Genomic DNA, 24,099 nt, shown 5'->3' on the forward strand with positions numbered 1-24,099 from the left:
TGAATTCTACTTCCAATATAACTATAACTCTGTGCTGGAGGAAGCCCTGGAGATGATGTTTATTTCTTGTTTAAAAATTCCATGTGAAAAACAACCTCATGGAGTTTAATCCCAGGAAAACTGCCTCCTTTCCCTCAGACTTATCACAGTAATTATGAGTTCATATTTTAGGGCTGGGGATCTAGCTCAGTGGTGCCGCCACCTACCTCGCAAGCGCAAGGTCCCAAGTTCAATCCCCGGTACCAAAAAAAAATTTAATATACATCCATAAATTTTATTTTGAGTTGTTTCTCAATACAATTAAGATCATTCTATACATACAATTTTGTACACTATTTTCATATAGCATTATGCTATCATTTTCCTATGTCATTAGAAAAAAATGCTTAAATTAGTCATTATTAACAGCAAGTCCAAATACATGTGCAGCCAAAACAGTATTAGCATTTATTGTTACCATTAACTTTCTCCTCCTTTCTAAAGATTTTTGTCATAAACTTCAAATCTTTTATTAAAGTAGCCTCTGAAATTTCTCAATTGCAACTATTTTTTATTAGTGCATGTTTGTAGTACATAATGATTACATTTATCATGGAGAGTTGCCACGTGTACATAATGCATCTTAATTCTTTTTTTGTCCCCTACCCCTCTTCTTCTTCCCTGCTCCAGTTCTTAGTCTCCTTCCCATGTGCAAAAGCTCTATTTCCATTTTTTCTTTAATTCTTTTTTTCATCTCTTTCTCCCCTTCCTACACTTCACTCCATCTCTTTTTCCTCCTTCTATTTGGAAAGATCTCTGTACCTCTTATAATCTATCTTTTATTTTTGCCCTTTATTTATATTTTGGGTTTCTAATTGCAACTATTACCAAATTCTGGGATTTCTACCATATTCACAAAGGTATTGTGAGAGTAAAATATAAAAAGCATTTTCTTTCCATCATGATCAACTTGTTCATACTTTAAGTCCACATACGCAATGCTATAGTTCAGATGTAGTTCACATGCTACAGACTTAGTCTCGCCAGAGTCAATACTGTACTGTATTCCTAAGTGGCAGGCCTAGTGGAAAGTAATTAAGTCATTGGACATACTACACTTGGAAGAGAATAACTCATGAAGTGAGATAGTTCTCATGAGAATGAGTTGTTAAAAAAAGACAAGTCTGGCCCTGGGTCTCACTATGTGCTCCCTCCTCTCACACATACTCTTGCTGCACACTGCTGTGACACAGCCAGGGAGGCTCTCATGAAGCCTGAACATATGGAACCACCTAATCTTGGACTTTTGTCCTCCAAAACTGTGAGCTAAATAAACCTCTCTTTTGTAAACTACCTAGCTTTAGGTATTTTACTATAGAAAAAACAGACTAATACACTTAGGTATAGTGAACGTCACCAAGAGCCCCAGCCTCCAGCTGTGGGTCTTGGTCTCCTATGAAACAATACAACCTCCACAAAATAGGAAAGAGAACAAAAGAGATAGGACTTGAGAGCAGAAGTTGGGTTTTGGGGTGATCCAAGCTGCTCTGGGCAGCAAAGACAAAAGGCACCAAGGACATCCAGTGTTTATTCATTACAAGCATGGGAAGGAGGAGACCTGGGCAGGCCTGGGAATACCTGCTTATAATAAATATTGCAGGCAGGACTGTAAAAAGGACAGGTACTAGCATATCTTTACTGAAGAAAAGAAACGAGTAATTTCAGAGGGGAAGAGTATAGTTGGAGTCAAGATGACCTTGGCTGGAAGTGAACTCAGCTGAGCCCTGCTACTTCACATACTAGGACTTGTCTCAGTAGCAGCCATTAGCAAAGGAGCAATACTAGCCCAATTCTGCTATCTGACATGCTCATTTGAATCATGTAAATCTTCAGTCAGACTCCTAAGATAATACAGCCACATTATAGAAGGGCAAGAAGCTTGTGCCACTTATAGCCTGCTAATACTTGGCAGAAGTGTCTGCTGCGTTTTGGTTTTTATTTTAAAAAGAAATAACAACCAGTAATGAATCACTGTTTAAAATATGTAAGTAATAGAAAGAGCTTCATTTGACTTGGCTTCTAAAGAGTCCATAGGGCTCCTTAGAATGACACTTGATTTTCTGTTACTGTGAATTTAGTATCCTGTTGTACAAATTTTCTCTCGTGTCTGACTTCTGAAATCTTTCTTTTTCCTCTTCTTGTTTGTATTTTCTCTTCTGGAACATCTTTTGCTTCTCAATTCCCTAAGAGACTCCTAAGGTTGCTTGTAGAGCCACAAATTCATGTCCTTCCATCATCTTTTATAGTGATAAACATTCTTTATTGAAGAAAACAAAATCCACACTAGCTCAACAAAACTGGCAGCTCACTTGGCAGCAATTGTATTAACTGAACTTAATAAAAAGGACCTTTTAGAATCTTCATGTTAGAAGAACAAGCTTCAGGACTGAGCATTTAACCTTAATATACAAATAGTTGGAAGCAGCAAGGGAAAAGATGCTGAGATGGCTATTAGATTATCTACTGACATTTTCTGCTATACCATTGTATGCTTTATTTCACTGAAAAAAAATCTGAATTTTATTTACATATCTAGGTTAAACTTTGCCCTTCCAAACCTCTCATATAAATATATACAGATACTTTATAGACAGGTACATAGAGATCTATCTATCATATTAGTTATACTTACATCATCTATACTTACATCATTTATATAGTATTTATGTACTATATTCACATGAAATTTGTGTTAATAGACATATCATATATATTGTATTTATACAAAATGAATAAAGAAATGGTGTGGGAATAATATAATGCCCGAAGGAATCAATTTTTAAGTCACTACTTGACAGTTTATTTAAGGTTAAAGCCAGGATATCTAATCTAGGCATAAAGTAGCAATTCCTAACCTTTTGGCACCAGGAACTAGTTTTGTGGAAGATAATTTTTCTACATACAGTTGGGGAGGGTGTTGTACAGAATGACTCAAAAGTGTGCTCCACCTAGATCCCTCGCATGCTTAGTTCACAGGAGGGTTCACACTATTAAGAGAACCTACTGTGGATATGACAGAGATGAAGCTCAGGTACTGACACGAGTGAGGAGGGCAGCTGTAAATACAGGTGCAACTCTGCTCACTCACAGGCTGCTCACCTCCTCTTGTGCAGTCTGGTTCCAAACAGGCCACAGGCCAGACGCAGTTCATGGCCAGGGGGTTGGGACCCCTTCACAAGGCAGGGACCCAGTAAAGGTGGATTTAATGAAAGTCAATCAAATGCAGAAGCCCAAGAGAAGCTGGGTGGCCAAAAGCAAGTGGCCTAGACCCCAAGGCAGAGCACAGCTTTATGTAGCTTCTAACATAGCTGTCCTGCAGACTTACATGAGATAGGTAAGAAAAGACTACCAGTTAGTTTTTATGCCTCAATAATATCAGAGAATTCATTAAAACTTGAAGACCAAAAGGTGGACAGCATGTCCTTTCAATATAACATGGTGCAAATGACCCATAAGGATTGCCTAGAGAAATACATTAAGCTCAACTCTTTTCTTGATATAGATTAAAATTTCCAAACCTACTGAAGTTACTTGCTAAATTTTGGCTATTTATTGATTTCCAGTGTAAACAATTTCTGTCTAGTGGAAGGGATAATCCCAAAGATTTATGGTTTGTTGAACATTAAACAGATTTATATTTAACACACCAATCTTATTCAAATATATTTTATCGCACTGTACATAAGTGCCCTAGTTTCTTAAATGTTATTTAAAGTAGATGTATCTTACTGGCTCCCTCATTAATTGGATTATTTCATAATACTTAAGTCTAAGTCCTTCCCAACCAATTCTATTTGACCCAGTTCTTTTCTCTCTATACTTCAAGAAATTTGTACGGTTTGCTTTTATTTTCATAAATCGATCCCACCAACCCTTTCCTTCATGACCTATATTTGGATCTTATTTTCAACTATATTTTTCTACAGTTTGCCCCTGGTGATCTCAGAAGCAACCCTCACAGATAAGTTTTGATCTCTCCATCATGTGCTGCCCCAAGGATGGACATGAACTCAACCATTAATTTCACTAAAAGAGAGCTGAGACCAGATTGTAACATATTAGTAATAAGCTTTAGCTGAAACTAGGAAGAAAGTATAGGATTCAGGACATACTACCATAACATATGATTGGCATATAGGCCAGAAAACTGAGGGGGAAAGACTCACCCCAAATGTGGATGGCATCAACCAACAGGCTTATAGCCTGGATGGAATTAAAAAGAGGAAGGAGGAAGTGTTTCCATTTTGGGAGAGCTCCAGTCTTCAGCATCACCTTTGGACATTGGTCTCCACTCTCTTCAGCTTTCCAATTCAGACTGACACAGATGGCTCTCCAGTGAGCTTCTAAGCCTTAGACCTTGGACTGGTGCTGCATCCTTTATTTCTCTTGTTCTGCAGCTTCTACCTTCTTGGGCTGAACAGTTGCTGGATCATCTGGCTCTCTAGTGTGCAGGTTCCATTGTGGATTCTTCTGCCTCTGATTTTACAGCTGGATACTGTGGACTCTCCTGACTCTGATAAAATAGGAAAATACTCTTGAAGACATAACCATAAGCAAGAAGTTTCTGGACATAATAACATTTGTATAAGAAACAGTACCACAAATCAACAAGTGGGATTATATCAAATTAAAAATCTTCACAGCAAAGGAAATAACAGAGCAAAGAGACAGCCTACAGAATTGGAAAAAAAATTTTGCCAGTTATTTCTTGGACAGAGGGTTAATATTGAGAATATAGAAAGAAGAACAAATTGCCCATAAGTACATGAAAAAATGTTCACATCTTTGCCCATTAGAGAAATTTAATCAAAACAACATTGAGATTCCATCTTACCCAGTAAGACTGGCTATCATCAAAGATACAAGAAACATCAAATGTTGTTAAAGTTGTGAGAGGAAAGGGACCCTTCTATATTTTTAGTGGGAATGTAAACTAGTAAAACTACTGCAGAAATTAGCATGGAGAGTCTACAAAAATCTAAAAACTATTTCTAAAAATAGAAATACCATTTGACCCAGCTATTCCTATTCTGGATACCTTCCTGAAAGAGTTAAAAGCATCAGATTACAGTGATATATAGCCATCTTCATAAAAGCACATTTCATAATAGCTAGATTATGAAAAAGGCCTCTATATTTATAAATAGATGAATGGATAAAGAAAATATGAAATACATATATATATATATAACTCAGCCATAAAGAAGGATAATTTTTGTCATTTATAGGAAAATGGTGGACCTTGAGACCACAATCCCTGAGTGAAATAAGTCAAACACAAAAGATTAAATATCATGTGTTTTTTCTAATATGAGAAACTCAAAATATAAATAAAAAGCAAAATATAAGAGAGATGGTAGAAAACAGGGAGGCAGATTCTGTGGTGATGGGAAGGGGATCTGGGGAAGGAGGAAGAACAGAGGGTGGGGGGAAGGGGAAGTAAAATTAATCAGGATGTGATACATATAGTTACCAATTCCTGAATAGGAATGTAATTATTATATAACATAAGTATATACCACAATAAAAACTTAAACTAAAAAAATTTAAAGACTAATTGACTTTTAGCAGTGATTCTAAAATCAGACAATAGCTCATTCTATAAAATAAAATAGGTGTTCTGATGCACTGAGTAGAACAAGTTGGCTTCATGGGCAGAAAAGGACTGAAGGAAGCAAAATCAAGGGACAAAAACTGAGATGGTCAACTCAAAGTTTCTTTCCTTATAAGGTTAAAAAACAGGAAACTTCCTTATCATCCTGGTGAAATAAATTGGGTCCTTTCTGATTAGTTGCTTTAAACTAATAATTCTGTAAAATGATTTGTTTCAAAGATTTAGTTCAGTGGTTTCGCCACCTGCTGCACAAGCGCAAGTAGAAGGACCCGGGTTTGATCCCTGGTACCAAAAAAAAAAAAAACAAAGTCCAATTTTGATATTATATCCAGCACAAGTGAGTCTTCTGGTTTAGTCTAGTCTGTTGCAGCCTAGTGCAGGGCCTAGTACAAAACAATAGCTGTGTTTTTCCCTGAGGAACCTCACTCATGGACCTACCAGTGGAAAAAAAGAAGTCTTTCCTTCTCTTTAAAGGCATAAGAGTGTTGTGTTAGTCAGCTTTTCATTACTGTAACAAAAATGGTTTAATTTCACTCACAGTTTCAGATCTTCAGTCCATGATGATTTGGTTCCTAACCCTAACCTCTTCCTTCTGGTTCTACAGTCCTAAAAAAAAGAGCTGTTTCTTTTAGTTGTCACCTCAGGAAAACACTCTTATTCAACTAGTTAAAAGTGTGTGTCTAATTAATAATTCTTCTTATTATTACAATTCTTTCTGTTCAGTAACTGGAGTGGCTCTGTCTCCTACCTGGACTCTGAATGATGGAGCAACAGAGGCAGGACTCAATCCCGGGCAGTTTGCTTTCCCTTTAGTCTGTTTCTTACAGCCAGGGGCAGGGAACAACACAAACAGAAAGTCAATTTTTTCCTTCTGCTGTCAACACAAGCCAGCCTCTCCCCACACATCATCTCAGGGATGATATTTTACCCATGAGGAAGACAACCTTGGACCTAACTATGGAGAGCAGCTCAGCTTCTCATTGTCTCCTTTCCAACATAGAATCTGGCCTTTAACTTTGCAAAACCTATGGAGTTTTTTCCAAAACAAAAGAGTTGTTGGCCCCCAAAGGTACAACCATGACTTTGGCTCTAACAACACAAGAAAACACTGATACTTTGAAGAGAAAGCTGTTGCTTTTCTTAGGTATCACATATCTCACAGTGCCAGTTCCTTAGCGGAATTCAGGGTCAAAGTATTTTCCTCTCCAGAGCCTCTTGTAGGGAAACACATTTTGGAAGCACAAGCTGTACAGGCAAAGCCACAGCCTGAACTGAAGCAACAGAGACCTGTTCCTCCCCTGCCCTTCCTCCCACCAAAGAAAACACCAGCGGTCCTCATATTTTTACCTGGAACATTGATGTATTTCATTAAGATTACTTTGGCAGCAAATATCAAAGATAAAATTAATAATTCAAGCTAACTGAAGCAATAAGTGGCATTAGTTATGTGAATCAGAGGTGAATCTCAAAACGTAAGGGCAGATCAGAACACTGCTGGGCTTAGGAGCGGATAAGAACTTGGGAACAGGAAAGGAGACTTAACACTATTGTTTCTTACATCTCTTCTCTAATTTTTATATCTACATAAGTCTTTCTTCTCACCAGTTTTTTTTTCTAGGATGCTCCCACCCTGGAATTAACATGGGTAAGCTAACCCTTTGAAGAGTCAGCCTCTCTATCTGAATCCCAGTTCAGGGGCACACTCCTACTCCAATTAGTTGCTTAGGAGTCAGGTTCATGTATTTAAAAATAGGCAACTTGTTATAGTTTAGATCTCAAATGTCCCCCAGAGGCCCTTATGTTGAAGGCTTGGTCTCCAGTGAATAATGCTTTGGGGAGGAGGAACCTTTAGAGATGGGGCTTAGTAGAAGGGAGTTCAGTACTTCAGTTGAGCCCATGGAGGGGATAGGAGCCCAGCCTCTCCTTCTTCTTCTTCTTTGTTTTCTAACTGCCACAAGGTGAGAAGCTTTGCTTTAACACATGCTCCCTACCATGACCTTCTGCTGCAGGCCTCCAAACAATGGAGCCAAGGGACCATGAACTGAAACCTCTGTAACTATAAAATAAAAATGATACTTCCCCTTTTTAACTTGATTGTCACAGGTATTTTGTCACCCCGCTAGAAAGCTGACTAACACATGAACCAAGTTCATTTTGAGAGCAGTGAGTGTAGAGGGAACAATCAATTCAGTGAGACTACCCTCGCACAAGGCTACTATGGCACTCACTGTGACAGTCTCATGATTACCTACTACTCAATTCTATGTCAGATATTAATTTTCAGTAAAAATCCATTAAATGCCATCAGCTATAATCTTATCAAAGTTTAAAGAAAATTAAATCTCTGTTGTTGGAATCCTTGATACAGTCAATTTGCTTCAAGAATTAGGAAAGGACAAAACAAAAAGCATAATAGAAGAGGAAAGGTATAACAATGCCTTAGGTATCCCATGGGCATAATAAATGTTGAGTCAGATTTAGTAGTAGTAGTAGTAGTAGCAGCAGCAGCAGTAGTAGTAGTACAATAGTGTAGTCCCAGAAGTAAAAGAGTTATTATGATTATAATGTTTATAGTACATAATACAATAAAATACTTTCTGTAAGGGGTGGGAGAGGGGAGAAATGAGAGCTGTGCCCTTGCTGAGAAGTCCACAGAGGTTCACATAACTGAGCAGAAAGGCCCACTCTTGTGAATTATTCCCAAGGTCCAGCCAAGTACACAGAGCTCTTTATGCGACCACATTGTTTCTAGGAGCCCCTGGGGCTCAGGGAACTTCTGTGGGTCCATTCTTAAGAGACCATTCATGTCAGGAGTGGTGGCACACACCTGTAATTTGAGCATGGGAAGCTGAGGCAGGAGGATTGCCGTGGGTTTGAGGCCCACCTGGGCTACATAGTGAGCTCAAGGATATCCTAAACTACAGAGCAAGACCCTGTCTCAGAGAGAGAGAGAGGAGAGAGAGAGAGAGAGAGAGAGCATGCTCTCCAACTGCCCTAGTCCCTCAGCTCACACATCCAGCAGGCCTGGTCATACTCGTGGGGCTCTATTTCATCACTGGCTGGGGTCTGGGCTGCTTTGATTAATCTTTCCTCATCACCATGAAGCCCCACCTTGGCAAGGAAAATGTCACAGCCCCTCTCTGTGTCCCCAGGCCCAGTGTGGGGCCACTGGGTGTCCTATTCCAAGAAGCATTCTCACAAGTCCTAACTCAGTTTGTCTCCCTACCTATCTCACTGGGAAGAACTCTGGAACTGACTTCCTTCCTCTAACATCCTTGTATGAGAGGCAGGAGAGACATTGGGAATGATACTGAAGTAAGGGGGGGGCCTCAAGTGCCTAAAACTGGTACCTACCCCAGTGGTTCACTTTTATTCCAAGTCAGCATCCTGCCAAGGTTATAGTTGAGACAAGGCTCAAGCATATTTCTACTAGGAAACAATTCCATGATATACAGATAGCTAGGTAGGTAGGTACAGATGTATATAAAAAGTATATATATATATATATATAGTATATAATGATTGAGACATAGATACATGGACAGACTGACAAATAGTATCAGGGGGTGTGCATACACTTTCCAAAGACATCTGTAAAATTCTGGTGCTATGAACTCTGCTATCTCCAAGGAAAGGGTCATCCTTTCCATTTTTAAATTGATAGCAGAGGAAGGATCAGTGAAAGCCTAGTTCCTCCCACCAAATGAAGCAAAAAGGACAGAATGTTCTAATTATACAATCATAACTTCTATTTGTGATTTTTTTTTTACTGAACAGCAGACAACTCTACTAAGGATCTTACTTAATCTTTGCACTAAGCCTCGCTACAACCCTAAGAGTCAGTTCTATTAGTGTCTACATTTCATAGAAGAGGGATTGAAAAGTACCAAGATAAAGTTGCCTGCAGGCTTACAGAACTGGTAGGGCTGGCTTTGGATTTCACTCTACACTCTGAAGAACTATGGCTGCCTTCCTCCCAAGCTGAAACAAGTCTCACCAACCACACAGACGACAGCGTGCAGTCAGCCGAGCACCTGGCATCTCCTTTGTGGGTGTTAATCCACTGACCTCCTAGCAGGATGAGAAGGTGGCATGGTGCCCTCTTGTCTGCCAGCACTTCAGCATGACAGGCAAATGTGCCTCAGTCCCATCGTCTTAAGGAGAGAAGCACAAGGACAGAGGATGTGATGAAGCATGGCCACCACCCTGTGATAACCACCAGGAAAAATGCAGGCATTTCCAAGGGGCCAGTGACTGTTCAGATCCCATGGCACCCTATTCTATATGTCTCTCGTGTTCTCATTTTCACAAAGTGTTCAACAATTCTATTAAACAGATTTATTTAGTCTCAGCATCAATTAACCTAGGTGAATATGAGCATGTGATCAAAATGAATCCTCTTAAATGGAGAACAGGATTCCTATCAGTAAGAAGAGAATTCCTACAGTGAGAAGAGAATTATGCCAATGTTGAATGTGGCCATGATTTAAAAAAAAAAAAGCAGTCTCAAACTTGTTAGCAACTCAGTATGTGTGGGGACATTCACAGTTGAAATAGTGAATATTTTCCAGCACAGTTTTCTTTGTTATCCATCTTCTTACTATATTTGGGTCATGGCAAGAAATAAATTCATGACTTAATGGATCTTTTCAAATTTCATTTAGAAACCCTTCAATTTGACTCTCTTGCCTATTTCTAATGCATGTGATTTCAGTGACACTATATTGTGTTATTAATTGTACCTGTATTTATCCATGCTAATATTCTTATAATATTAAGTACTGTGTTTATTAAAAAGTTGCAAAATCTCATGAGAGATATAATAATTTGAATTTTCTCACTTCTATTAGGAATTGCCCTTCTGTTCATTTTCTTTGAGACTTAGTGACACAACATGAGACTTTACCCTGGAAAATCATGAATGAAAGAGAGAAAAATGTGTTGATTAGAGGGCTTTCTCAACTTATATCATCCTGTTGGGCTCTTTACTCTGAGAATTGCAAGACTGAAATGCATTCTTCTGTGACAGACTCAAACAGAATGATTTCCAAACAATATTGAATCACTAAAGGGTGAAAACCTGATTATATTCTGATCACAGAAAATAAGTAATGGCTTATTTTATGTAAGTGACTGGAGATAAAATGATTAAAGTGTGATCAAATAGCTCTGATTTTTCTCATTCTATGAAAGCAAAATGAGAAAGATCAGAAAATGACAGATTATGCTAGAAACTAAAGATAGGATGTAGCTTAAAGAAAAAACTCTACAAAAACTTATTATTACTACAATGGATGAAGACAAAATAAATATACATGAACACACATAGACAAAACAAAAGTAATTTGTTTAAATTAAAGAACAATCAACATTTATGCCCGGAAAATTAGAGTTAACTAGAACCCAAAGAAATATCATAAACTATTAAAGAAAAAACTTCTTATGCACAAATTGGAGGAAAGGACATTTTAAGAAGGAGGAATAAATGGCAGATACCGTGCATATATATAATGTTTTACTGATTTAAAAACATTTTCTTATTCTCCAATAGAGCTATAAAAAGAGTTTATTTACTTGCCTTATTAAAATGGATTGCAGAGGCTTAGTATGGTATGTAATCCATGGCATGGCTAACAAGAAAAGTAGGATAAAATTAGAAATAAAACAAAGGTCGAGATTATGTGAAACCAGAAATAAAATTATTGTTGTTGTTGTTGTTATTGTTGTTACTATTGCTCTACAACCAGGGCAGGACCAAATGAGTCCAAGGCCAACTACTTTAAAAGTGGCTGACTCTAGGCTTATTTAACTGGTATTCTTTCTCTTAAAATAATCAGCAAAATAAATTTTTGAGATTCTATTTTTTGTTGTTGCTTGGGGGTCATTTGTTTTGCAGACTTGTTTTTGTACACATTTTCTAGAAACACTTGAATTACAGATCCAAAGTTGTCTTATGAGAGAATCTTGTGAAACCGGAGAGATCTCTGACATGCTCAAAGTGGTTCAAAGTGCGTGTGTGTGTGTGTGTGTGTCTGTGTGTGTGTGTGTGTGTTTCTCCCTAGGTCATAGACTATTTTTGTGCCCTTTCATGAATCCAGATAACTCTATAATACTCTGGTGATTTAGTGGCTTCAGGAAGTAATTAAACAGTAATACCCTAGAAATGTAACTACTCCGCTATGAGTGGAGAAGTGAGATCTTGAAAGACTAACATTTTGAATATTGATGTGTAAGGTGGCACCCTGATAGATGAGTGAAAAGGGAATGGCTTGGAATCCAAACATCATACACTTACTCTGCCACTTAACACATGACTCTACATAAGTTGCTTTTCCTCTCTGCTATTCCCCTTTATGACATATAAAACTTGAGATAACAGTACTACTGCCTCACTCAGCAGACACTGTTAAATGAGATCATGTATGAAAGCATTTAGAAGAGGGCACTGAGATGGTGAGGACCCCTTGGGATGCCCACCAGCCACCAGCATAGCAGTGTGGGTTGAGCAGTCCCTGGCCGGCTGGAGCCCTGCTCCATCAGGCTCACCATACCCACCAGCTACCAGCAGAATGATGAGGACCCCTTGGCACTCCCACCAGCCAGCAGTGTACCAGCATGGGCACCTGCTACCCGCGCCCCCCCACCTCTGGCCTCTTGGCTATGCAGCTACCTGGCTCCACACTACAGAGGCACAGGGGGCCATAAAGGCCATTATACTGAGCTGCAGAAGTGAAAAACAGAGAGAGGGCCTCTATCATGCTCCTTGATGAAAACTGAGGCCCACTGGAAAAATGAAGAGAATCTCTGCAATAAAGGTGCACCAGACTACTGTACTTGGTAAATTGGAGGGATCATCACCTCCCATCAGAACGTGGACTATCTTCAGGGGAAAGGCAGCTGGAATCTGCAGTAGAACCTTGCAGAGTTCAACCCATGAGGAGGACGGGGAGCTCAACTTGGGACTTGCAGCCAGAAATTTGCCTGAACTTCACAGGTCTGCAATTGGCTTGCTGTGACTCATTGACTTATATCTGCACACTGCTGCTCACATTGTCTACTGCAAGAGAAGAGACATACTCTGAAGGAGGCCCTTTATTTTTATTTTTTATTTGATATTTTCAAAATTACCACTATTTTTTGTTCTTATTTTTAATATTTTTCTTTTTCTACTCTTTTGAAATTTTCATTTTTCTCTGTTTTCTTTTTCTCTCTTTTCTTTCTCGCTCTCTCTCCCTCTCTCCCTTGTTGTCCCACATTGTTCTTCATCTCCCTTTGTGTTCCTATTCTGGACCTAATTCACATTTCATCTTTATTTTTCTTTTCTTCTTTTTTTCCTTCTCTCACCTGTGTCCTCTCACCTCACTGTTAACCTTCCCCTATCCTTCTACCTTCCTATCCCTCCCTTTCCAACTCCTTCTAACTCCACATCCTGAAGGATAATGTCGCTATATTGAAGAGTTTATTCACTGTAAACATATGTTGGGTTGGTCCTCAATTTTGATTTAACTCACACAGTTAAAGGCAGTAGATTAATAACTACCACAAATTGTCATTTTCTAAGATGTACTTGATGCTATGGTATTGCTGATTGTATCACTTGGGCTAAAGTGTTGTGATTGATCTTATTAGTTGTCCTTCCTGGTATAAGGAAAATGAGATAGTCTCAGAGCCATTAGAGACTCAAAACCTAAAGACCAGCGATAAATGGAAGACACCTATGAGAAGCAATCATTCCATAAAGGTTTGAAATACAAGCAACAAAGATACTTACAATAAGCAACTTCAAATTATCAACCCAGAAATTAAACCAAGGACAGTACCAAAAACAAAAATGAGAAGACATTTAAGCAAGGCACAAACTCAGACTTCCACTCCACAAAAGGCAAATTCTGGGTAAAACAAGGTGGAATAGTCTGATAATCAACCACCTGGACACCCTGAACTAATAGCACAGGAAGTAACAGAACAGATGAATGAGGCTCTAGAAAAATTCAAAGCAGAAATAATCTCCCAGATAACTACAGAGATGGTCAGAAGAGTGAAAGGCATGATTAGAGGCTCTAGAAGAGAAACAGACAAAAAAAAATAGATGAGCTCAGAACCACTCTGGAAGCCATGAATGCCCAGCATAAGAAAGAAATGGAAACCATGATCGCCCAACATAAGAAAGAAATGGAATCCATGAGACAGATTCAAACAGATATTCAGGAAACCAAAAACATCATTGAAAGTATGCACAGAAGATTATGGGAATGTGAAGATAGAATATCAGATATAGAAGACAGGATTGCGGTTCAGGACCATGAAAACAGATATTTCTTAAAAATAATAAGGGACCACGAGAAATCAATCAACAGCTGCTAGATGATGCAAAGAAGAATAACATAAGACTTATAGGAGTCCACAAAAACAAGAGAAATTGCAATTGATATATAAAAAAAAAACTGTTCACAGAAGTAATAGTAGAAAACTTCTCAGACAGAGGTGGAGAATTGGGCATACAGATAAGTGAAGTAAATAGAACTCCAAATAGCCATGATCAAAACAAATCTACACCTAGACATATAATAGTCAAGATCCCAGAAACCCAACAGAAGAACAAAATCCTACAAACAGTTAGAGAAAAGAAGCAAATCAGCTACAAAGGAAAGCCCATCAGAATCACAGCAGACTTCTCAACACAAACTCTCAAGTCAAGAAGAGCCTGGAGTGAAGTATTTCAAGCCCTAAAAGAAAATAACTTCCAACCTAGACTGTTGTATCCTGCAAAATTATCTTTCAAAATCAATGGGAAATGAGATATTTAAACAACAAAGTTCACCTTTCATGAACACCAAACCAGCACTCCAAACAATTCTAAGTAATATCCTAGAAAAAGACAATGAAGGTCACAACACCATGAGGCCCAACTAAGGGAAGCCACCAGGCAAGGTAAAAAAATAAAGGTAAAGGGGGAAAAATAAGAAATAAAAGAGCCAACAACAGTAAAAAATCATGACAAGGATGAGTCAATATCTATCAATTATAACCATCAATGTTAATGGCCTCAATTCACCAATCAAAAGAAATAGATTGGCAGAATGAACTCAGACGCCAAATCCAACAATATGCTGTATACAAGAAATACACCTAACTCAAAAAGAAATTCATAGACCGAAAGTAAAATGATGGAAAACAGTTCTCCATGCCACAGGAACCCAGAAAAAAGCAGGGGTACCTATCTTATTTGCAAACAAAGCAGATTTCAAACCAAAACTAATTAAGAGAGACAAAGAAGGTCACTACATCCTTGTGGAGGGAACAATCCAAGAGGAAGAGATGACAATGCTAAATATATATGCAAGAAATACGAATGCCCCCAACTATACAAAACAAATATTAATGGACATAAAAAACCAAATAAGCACTAATACAATTGTACTGGGGAACCGAAATACCTCACTATCACAAATAGATCATTTTGACAAGAAATTAACAATGAAATTCTAGAACTGAACCAAGCTATTGAACAAATGGACTTAACAGATGTTTACAGAGAGTTCCACCCCACAAAATCAGAATACACATTCTTATCAGCTGTACATGGGTCATTCTCCAAAATAGATCACATGCTACCTCATAGGACATGTCTAAGTAATTGTAAAAGAATTGAAGTTACCCCCTTTATATTATCAGACCATAGTGCAATAAAATTGGAGATCAATAACATAACAAACCACAAACCCCCCACAAATACATGGAAATTGAATAACACCCTCCTGAACAACCAATGGGTCACAGAGGAAATTAAAGAAGAAATCAGACAGTATCTACAAGTAAATGATAGTGCCAGTACAACATACAGGAATCTGTGGGACACAATGAAAGCAGTTTTACATGGGAAATTCATAGCAGTGAATGCTCATATTAGGACAACAGAGAGAACTCAGTTAAATAACCTGGTGCAGAACGTCAAGCTCCTGGAAAAAGAAGAGCACAACAAACCCAAAGCTCATACAAGAAAGGAAATTATAAAGATCCGAGCAGAAATCAATGCAATGGAGACTAAGAGAATGATACAAAAAGAAATGAATGAATCAAAGAGATGGTTTTACAAAAGAATAAATAAAATTGATAAATCTTTAGCCAACTTTATCAAAAAAAGGAAAGAAAAGGCTCAAATCCATGCAATTAAGAATGAAAAAAGTGACGTCACAACAGACCCAGCAGAAATCCAGAGCATCATCAATATGTACTTTGAGAACCTGTACTCTAATACAATGGAAAACATAGAAGAAATGGACAGATTCCTAGATACATAGGAATTGCCAAAGTTAAATGAAGAAGATATAGAAATTCTAAACACCCCAATTACAATGAGTGAAATTGAAAATGTAATTAAAAATTTACCAACAAAGGAAAGCCCAGGTCCTGATGGCTTCACTGCTGAATTCTACAAGACATTTAAAGAAGAACTATCACCATTACTCTTTAAGCTCATCAAGGAAATTGAAAGGGAAACAAGGCTTACAAATCCATTCCTGGAAACAAGTGTTACTTTGATTCCAATACCAGGGAAAGACCCAACCAAAAAAGAGAACTACAGGCCAATCTCCCTAATGAACATAGATGCAAAAATCCTCAATAAGATATTGGCAAACAGAATACAGAGGGTCATCAAGAAGATCATACACCTTGACCAAATCAGATTTAGGCCAGGGATGCAAGGATGATTCAAGATACATAAATCAATAAATGTAATACACTATATTAACAGAATCATGGACAAAAACCATATGATCATCTCAATAGATGCAGAAAAAGCATTCAACAAAATCCAACACTAATTCATGATAAAAACTCTACAGATATTTGGAATAGAAGGTCTTTATCTCAACCTGATTAAGGCTATCTATGAAAAATCAACAGCCAACATCATACTAAACGGTCAAAAACTGAAAACTTTCACGCTAAAATCAGGAACAAGACAAGGATCCTCACTATTACCACTCCTGCTCTATATAGTTCTGGAAACATTAGCCACAGCAATTGGACAAGAGAAAGAAATAAAAGGAATAAAGATAGGAAAGGAAGAAGTTAAACTGTCATTTGCTGACAATATGATACTTTACGTAGAAGACACAAAACACTCTTTCAAAAGACATCTAGACTTAATTGACAGATTTAGTAGAGTAGCTGGATACAAGGTCAACACTCAAAAAAAATAGCTTTCTTATACACAAATAATGGACTCACTGAGAGAGAAATTAGGGAAACAATTCATTTTACAATAGCATCCAAAAAATAAATATCTAGGAATCAATCTAACAAAGGAAGCAAAAGAACTCTACACTGAAAACTACAGCACTCTGATAAAAGAGATTAAAGAGAATATAAGAAAATGGAAAGACATCCCTTGTTCCTGGGTAGGAAGAATCAATATAGTGAAAAAGGCCATACCTCCAAAACTGCTATATAGATTTAATGCAATGCCAATTGAAATTCCAACAAAATACTTCACAAAACTGGAGAAAACAATCCAAAAATTCATTTGGAACCAGAAGAGACCTAGGATAACAAAAGCAATTCTAGCCAAAAGTGACATGGCTGGGGGTATCGCAATCCTCAATTTGAAATGATACCACAAAGCTACTGTGATAAAAACAGCATGGTACTGGCAAAGAAACAGACCTGAAGATCAATGGAATATATTAGAAGATTCAGAAACAACTCCAGACATGCTCAGCCACCTCATCTTTGACAAAGGAGCAAACCACCCTCATTGGAGGAAAGATAGCCTATTTAATAAATGGTGTTGGAAAACCTGGATTTCAACCTGCCAAAGATTCAAACTAGACCCATACCTATCACCATGCATTAAACTAAAATCAACGTGGATTAAAGATTTAAATATTAAGACAGAAACACTAAACTTGCTAGAAGATAAGTTAGGTAGAAATCTTGAAGACATTGGCATAGGAAAAGACTTAATGAATAAAACCTCAGTAGCACAGGAACTACCAGAAAAAATCAACAACTGGGATCTCATCTTCTTACAAAGCTTCTATACAGCAAGAGAAACCACCAACAGAGTTAAGAGAGGACCCACAATGTGGGAAAAAAATTTTAGCAGCTGTACCTCAGACAAAGGACTACTATCTAGAATATATAAAGAAATGAAAATAATCAGACCCCCAAATTTAAAGGCCCAATCCAAAAATGGGCATCTGTAATGAACAGACATTTCTCAAAGAAGTAAAAGCAAAGAAGCATATGAAAAAATTTTCAACATCACTGGTCATTCATGACATGCAGATGGAAACAACACTGAGATTCCACCTGACACCAAAAAGAATGGGCACTATCAATAAATTAACCAATAACAAATGCTGGCAGGGGTGTAGGGAGAAAGGAACCAGTCTGCATTGTTGGTGGGAGTGCAGACTGGTGCAACCACTGTGGAAATCATTATGGAGATCCCTCAAAGAACTACGGCTAGAGGTCCCATTTGACCCAGCTATTCCCCGGCTGGGTATCTTCCCAAAGATCATGCCACAGCGATATATGTGCACCCATGTTCATAGCGGCAAAGTTTGTAATAGCTGAAGCTTGGAAACAGCCCAAGTGCCCATCAACTGGAACCTGGATAAAGAAGATGTGGATTTTTTTTATAAAGTGGAGTACACTTAGCCATAAAGAACAACAAACTAGAGACATTTATAGCTAAATGTATGCATACTGAGGCCATGCTCTTAAGTCAAATAAATAGGACATGTGTAAATACTGAATAGTTTCTTTAGTGGGAAAAACTGAAAGTGTAAATAAAAATTAAAATGATTAAAGTGAATAATTGATAATTTGAAATAGGAAAATGTCTAAAGGGAGTCCACTGCAGACAGGCAGGTCTGTGCACACCCTACTGCGGTCCCCAGTCACATGGATGACGCCAAATCACGCCTGTGCAAACAGGCAGCCACCTGGTTCCACAAAACAAAGACGCAGAGGACACCAGACCACCAGAACATGGTACTGAGTCCCACTGCTCCTGGTCCAGAGGAAGGGGCTTCCCGGCCACCATCGCTCCCGCTGCTCCCAGCCCACAGGAAAGGGCCTTTGGGTCACCATCCCTACCACTGCTCCCAGCCCCTGTCCCACCTCTCACAGCTCAGAGGAGGTAATCTGTGCAGGTGCTAGCAGCCCCCCACCACAGTCGAACTGAGAAAACACATAAATAAGTCTCAAAACCAGACTTCCAGATCACCTACAGCAACCCAAAAGGGAAATGAGATGGAATACTCTGATACTCAACCACCTGGACCCACTGAACTGGTAACAAAAGGGGATCTGGAAAAAATGAAATCAGAAATAATTTCTCAGATAACAGGAGAAATTGTGCCCCTAGTGCAAGACATGATTAATAAATCTAGAGAGGAGCTCAGGAACATGATGGAAGGTCAACATGGAAACAAATGGAATCCATGAAACAGATGCAAATAGATTTCCAGGAGATGAAAAACTCCATTGAAAGTCTACACAGCAGAAGGACCCAATGTGAGGACAGAATTTTAGATATAGAAGATAAGATTGCAATTAGTGACCAGGAAAAGAAAAATTGCTTCAAAATTGTAAGGGAACATGAAAAATCAATCCAGCAGCTGCTAGATGATGCAAAGAAGAATAAGATAAGACTGATTGGACTCAATGAAGAAACAGGAGAGGCTGCAGATGACATAAAAAAAAACCTCTTCACAGAAATAATGGCAGAAAACTTCCCAAGCAGAGGAAAAGAGCTTGAAACACAGATAAGTGAGAAATATAGGACTCCAAATAGCCTTGATCAAAAAAATCTACACATAGGCATATAATGGTTAAGATTCCAGAAACTCAACAGAAAAACAAAGTTCTACAAGTAGTGAGAGAAAAGAAACAAATCACATACAAAGGAAAGCCCATCAGAATCACAGCAGACTTCTCAACATGAACCATCAAGGCAAGAAGAGCTTGGAGTGACATATTCCAAGCCCTAGAGGAAAACAGCCTTCAAATCAGATTGATGTACCCTGCAAAATTATCTTTCAAAATTGATGGAGAAATAAGATACTTTCATGACAAAGAGCACCTTAGGAACGTTGTGAATACCAAACCAGCACTCCAAACTATTTTACACAATATCCTAGGAACAGACATTGAGGATCACAACCCCAGAAAGCAAAGCAGAATGAACCCATATGGCACCACAAGAAATTAAATGTAAAGGGGGAGAACCCAACAAAAAGAAAAAGTCATGGCAATAACAAGTCAATACGTTTCAGTTATAACCATCAAGGTTAATGATCTCAATTCACCAATCAAAAGAAATAGACTGGCAGAATGGGTCAAGAAGCAAAATCCAACAATATGCTGCATACAAGAAACACACTTAATTCAAAAGGAAACACATAGACTGAAAGTTAAAGGGTGGAAAACAATACTCCATGTGACAGGAACCTGAAAAAAAGCAGGAGTAACTATCCTCTTGGCAGATCAAGTAGATTTCAAACCAACACTGATTAAGAGAGACAAAGAAGGACACTACATCCTTGTAAAGGGAAGAATCCAAGAGGAACAGATGGCAATCATAAATATCTATGCACCAAACACTAGTCCACCCAACTATATAAAACAAATACTAATGGACATGAAAAGTCATATATGCACAAATACAATTGCAGTGGGGGACCTCAACACCCCACTGTCACAAATAGATAGATCAACTAGACTAAAAATAAGTAATGAAATACTAGAACTCAATCGAACTCTTGAACAAATGAACTTAACAGATGTTTACAGAGTCTTTCACCCCACAAAATCAGAATACACACTCTTCTCAGCTGCACATGGGTCATTCCCCAAAATAGACCACATACTCACACATTGAACATGTTTAAGTAAGTGCAAAGGAATTGAAGTTATCCCCTGTATATTATCAGACCATAGTGTGATGAAGTTGGAGATCCATAGCAAAAGAAACTCAAAAAATTTCATAAACTCATGGAAATTGAACAATACACTTCTGAATAACCAATGGGTCACAGAGGAAATGAAAGAAGAAATCAGACAGTTCCTTCAATTAAATGACAATGACAATACAACATATCGGAATCTATGGGACACAATGAAAGCAGTCTTATGAGGGAAATTCAGAGCAGTGAATATGCATATTAGGAAAACAGAAGGAGCCCAATTAAACAACCTGATGCTGAACCTCAAGCTTCTAGAAAAAGAAGAGCAGGACAACCTCAAAGCTCATACAAGGGAGGAAATTATAAAGATCAGAGGAGGAATCAATGCAATGGAGACTAAGAGAATGATACAAAAAATCAATGAAGCCAAGAGTTGGTTCTTCGAAACAATCAACAAAATTTACAAATCTTTAGCCAACCTTGTCAGAAAAAGGAAAGGAAAGACCCAAATCCATGCAATTAGGAATGAAAAGGGTGAAATTACAACAGACCCAGCAGAAATCCAGAGCATCATCAATACCTACTTCCAGAACCTATACACCAATAAGATGGACAACACAAAAGAAATGGACAGATTCCTAGATACATATGAATTACCAAAGTTGAATGAAGAAGACCTAAAAATTCTGAACAACCCATTATCAACCAATGAAATAAAAAATATAATTAAAAACTTATCATCTAAGAAAAGCCCAGGACTTGATGGCTTCACTGCTGAATTCTACAAGACATTTAGAGAGGAACTGCTGCCACTACTGTTTAAACTCTTCAATGAAATTGAAAAGTAAGCAATACTCCCAAATTCATTCCTGGAAGCAAGCATCACTTTGATCCCCAAAGCAGAGAAAAACCCAACTGAAAAAGAGAACTATAGGCCAATCTCACTAATGAACATAGATGCAAAAATCCTTAATAAGATACTGGCAAACAGAATGCAGAAGACCATCAAGAAGATCATACACCCTGATCAAGTGGGATTCATCCCAGGGATGCAGGGATGGTTCAATATACACAAATCAATCAATGTAATATTCTATATCAATAGAGCCAAAGACAAAAACCATATGATTATCTCCATAGATGCAGAAAAAGCATTTGACAAAATCCAACATGCATTTATGATAAAAACCCTACAAAAAATTGGAATAGATGGTCTCTACCTCAAACTGATAGAAGCCATCTATGTAAAACCAACAGCCAAAATCATACTAAATGGTCAAAAACTGAAATCCTTCACACTAAAATCAAGACCAAGACAAGGATGACCACTATCACCACTCTTGTTCAATATAGTTCTGGAAACATTAGCCACAGCAATTAGACAAGAGAAAGAAATAAAAGGAATAAAGATAGGTAATGAAGAAGTCAAATTGTCATTATTTGCAGATGACATGATACTCTATATAGAAGGCCCCAAGAACTCCACCAAAAGTCTTCTAGACTTAATAACCAAATTCAGTCAAGTAGCTGGTTACAAGGTCAACACACAAAAATCAATAGCTTACCTCTACACAAATGACAGAGTCACTGAGAGAGAAATAGGACAAATAATTCCTTTCACAATAGCATCCAAAAAACTGAAATATCTAGGAATCATCCTAACGAAAGAAATCAAAGACCTCTTCTCTGAAAACTATGGCACCCTGAAAAGAGAGATTGAAGATGATATCAGAAAATGGACAGACATCCCCTACTCCTGGGTAGGAAGGATTAATATAGTGAAAATGGCCATACTTCCAAAACTGCTATATAGATTTAATGCAGTTCCAATTGAGATCCCAGCAGCATACTTCATAGACCTTGAGAAAAAAATCCAAAAATTCATTTGGAGCAAGAAGAGACCCAGAATAACAAAAGCAATTCTAGGTAACAGAGACATGACAGGGGGTATCACAATCCCCAACCTGCAACTCCACTACAAAGCTACTGTGATAAAAACAGCATGGTACTGACAAAGAAACAGACCTGAGGACCAGTGAAACAGATTAGAAGATGCAGAAACAATGCCAGACACACTCAGCCATCTCATCTTCGATAAAGGAGCCAAACACCCTCACTGGAGGAAAGATAGCCTCTTTAATAAATGGTGCTGGAAGAATTGGGCTTCAACTTGCCAAAGATTAAAACTAGACCTATATCTCTCACCATGCACTAAACTAAAATCAAAATGGATTAAAGATCTAAATATTAAAATTGAAACCCTGAACCAGTTGGAACAGAGTTTAGGTAGAACTCTTGATGACATTTGTGTAGGAAAAGATTTTATGAACAAAACCTCAGTTGCCTGTGAACTAGCACAAACAATCAACAAGTGGAATCTCTTCTTATTAAAAGGGTTCTGCACAGCAAGAGAAACCACCAGCAATGTGAAGAGACAACCCACAATGTGGGAAAAAATCTTCACCTGCTCTTCCTCAGACAAAGGTCTACTATCCCGAATCTATAAAGAACTTAAAAAGATCAGACCTCCCAAATTTAAAGACCTAGTCCAAAAATGGGCATCTGAAATGAACAGACATTTCTCACACAAAGTAGAAATAGCAAATAAATACATGAAAAAATGTTCAACATCACTGGTCATTCGAGAGATGCAAATGAAAACAATGCTGAGATTCCACTTCACTCCAGAAAGAATGGCTGCTATCATGAAATCAACCAATAACAAATGCTGGCGGGGCTGTGGGGAAAGAGGAACCCTGCTCCACTGCTGGTGGGAGTGTAGACTGGTGCAACCACTGTGGAAATCACTATGGAGATACCTCAAAGAACTAGGACTGGAAGTCCCATTTGACCCCACTATTCCACTGCTGGGGATCTTCCCTAAAGAATTAAAAAAATCATACCACAGTGATATATGTGTGCCCGTGTTCATAGTAGCACAGTTTGTAATAGCTAAAACTTGGAAACAGCCCAAATGCCCATCAACTGGAGACAGGATAAAGAAAATGTGTTTTTATTATAAAATGGAGTGCTACTCAGCCATCAAAAATGAGAAACTAGAGACATTTATAGCTAAGTGGATGCACATTGAGGGGATACTCTTAAGTGAAATAAATAGGACACACGTGTGTAAATACTGAGCAGTTTCTCTGGTGTGAGAAACTGAAAGTGTAAATAAGGACTAAATGTATAATAGGTAATGTGAAATAGGAAGAAAAGGGGCAAAGGGGAAGGAAGTGGGAGGGCTAGGGGAAAGAATAGAAAGGAATGGGATTAATATGAGAAAACAGAAAAATAGGAACAAAATCTTTGTAAATAGGGAGGACTGGAGGGGTTGAAGGGAGGGCTGGGCAAGGGTGAAAAATAAGAACCAAGAGAGACTATGGAAAGGTGCAAATTTCCAATGATGAATGTCATTATATTGTATACCTAAAATATACCAATGATTAGAATGAATAATCGATAATGTAAAATAGGAAGAAAAGGTCCAAAGGGGTAGGGGTAGTGGGAGGAGCAGGGGAAAGG

General features: G+C 38.1%; 1 protein-coding gene across 18 annotated transcripts in view; it reads right to left on the reverse strand.

Moving 5' to 3' along the window:
• Positions 1-24,099, reverse strand: part of Pofut3 (protein O-fucosyltransferase 3) — a 431,777-nt gene that overhangs the window by 150,943 nt on the left and 256,735 nt on the right. For all 18 annotated transcript variants that reach the window (XM_021236835.2, XM_087217275.1, XM_021236834.2 and 15 more), the window contains one exon: positions 4,206-4,552. The gene's annotated coding sequence lies outside the window, so the exon portion shown is untranslated. The remainder of the gene's footprint in view (positions 1-4,205; positions 4,553-24,099) is intronic.

The sequence above is a fragment of the Heterocephalus glaber genome, unplaced genomic scaffold (assembly GCF_053883595.1).
Source record: "Heterocephalus glaber isolate CG9 unplaced genomic scaffold, H.glaber_assembly_v1.0 deba00001461, whole genome shotgun sequence".
Lineage (NCBI taxonomy): Eukaryota > Metazoa > Chordata > Mammalia > Rodentia > Bathyergidae > Heterocephalus > Heterocephalus glaber.